This window comes from Pteropus vampyrus, unplaced genomic scaffold (genome assembly GCF_000151845.1).
Source record: "Pteropus vampyrus isolate Shadow unplaced genomic scaffold, Pvam_2.0 Scaffold310, whole genome shotgun sequence".
Classification (NCBI taxonomy): Eukaryota; Metazoa; Chordata; class Mammalia; order Chiroptera; family Pteropodidae; genus Pteropus; species Pteropus vampyrus.
In genome coordinates this window covers 1,354,532-1,356,377 of record NW_011889091.1, presented here as the reverse complement: position 1 = coordinate 1,356,377, position 1,846 = coordinate 1,354,532, and positions in this window count along the sequence as shown.

Below are 1,846 nucleotides of genomic sequence, written 5' to 3'. Positions count from 1 at the left end.
CCTCTTTAGATTCCGTGTGCCAGCTACAAGCCTTTTCTTGCCCTTATAGCAAACTCCGCATATGAGTGGTCTATACTTGCTGTCACCATTTCTCATCTCCCATTCTTCCTCAATCTACTCTAATTGCACTTTTGCTTGATCAATCCACAGAAACCTCTCTTGTCAAGATCACCTACAATCTCCATGATGTTCACCATGATAAAGAAGAGGTGAAAAATAGTAATCTACAGATCAAAACAACAATTTATGAACTATCTTCATTGAAATTTTTAAGCTAATTATAAAAGGCAAATACACCATTAAACAGATATACTTTATTTTCTATTAAGTATCTTATTACCACAAGAGTTTCTTTGCCTTATCATACTGGTATTTACCATGTTCAAGAAAATTGGTAAGTAGTTTAAATTTTATTTAAACAAATGCACCGTCCAATTTCACTATTGCTACTACCACTCTAACATATACTGAGATTATATTAAATTTGCTGAGGCTGCCTAAGCTAAGTAAGATTCCAATATTTCATAGCCATAGGGGTTCATCTAAATTGCCTTCCTTTCTCATGCTCAGTTATGAAAACAGGTTAGAGGGTTAATGATTCACCTAAGGCCACACAGCTGGCATTGGTAGACCTGGGAACTAGAAGCCACATCTCTGAACTCAGAGTCCTTTTATAACACCACGGTCCTTTGATGTATTTCAAAACAGGAGTGGATTTGACACAATGAGATGTGCCTTTTACTATTTAATTAGTCATAACAATACTCATAAAGGAGAACTATAAATCTCTCCTCTCTAACAAACCTATTCCTGACCCAGTATATGTTTTGGTCACTTAGGAAGTGGCCCCAAGTTGTTTTTTAGGTATGTTAGCTATAGTAATTGGACCTGCAAAGGTTTACCACTTTAAAAATTAGATCAGTTCAAGGTTATACCATTAATAACACCACTTTTACTCAGTTGCATCCTGATATGCTCTCTTGAGTGGCTAGCAAATAAATGAGTGATGGAGTTAAAGCTAGTGAACCAGAAACTTGACATAACATGTAGCTTGTCTTAGCAATGCCACACCTATCATCTGTATTCTCCGGAGGAAATAGGAATGTTCACTAGTGAATGTCACCATAAGATTCTGCAAAGCAATGGTTTCATGATGGCCAAGAGGCGGCTCAGATGTTCCTTCTGAGACATTCTCAAACTACTTAGCTTTCCTTGCTATTAAACACACTAAATATTGAGCAGTCCATACTTTAGAACAGGAAAGTTTGGAAACAAATTTTTCTAGATGCTCTTGGTTGAAAGACCGCTACAGGACATAGCTCTTCAACCAAATCCCATTCGATCTGGTCATGAGCCAAATAAATCAGCTACTGGTAGGATGGACAATAGTGGGGATATGAAAAGATGCTTACTTTAGACAGAACTTTTTAAGAAATACTAAACTGTTTCTGCTCCTTTAAAACATGATACCACACTTAAACTGGGGTTGGCCCATGTATCTTTGACCAAAACCTTGTTTTAGGTTCTGAAATTAGCAATGACAGGGAACTAGGGGAAAGCTACCCTCTTTTACTCCTTGACGATCAGAACAGCAGGTGTGCCTATTTTCAGAAGTAAGTGAAATATTTGCCAAATCATTTGGCACATTTCAACTCAAAATGTGCCAAATTACCTGTCAAGGCTAAACGCCCTTTTTAAAAGAAAGATAAATGTCCTTCCATACACATTAGCATGGACCTACAGTGCCATCCAGTGGCTCATTATGTCAGTCACAAATGCGCAGGGCTCCAATTGCCTCCCAGGGTTTGGATCCAAGCTGACCACCCTTGCCTTGGCAGTGGCCCCT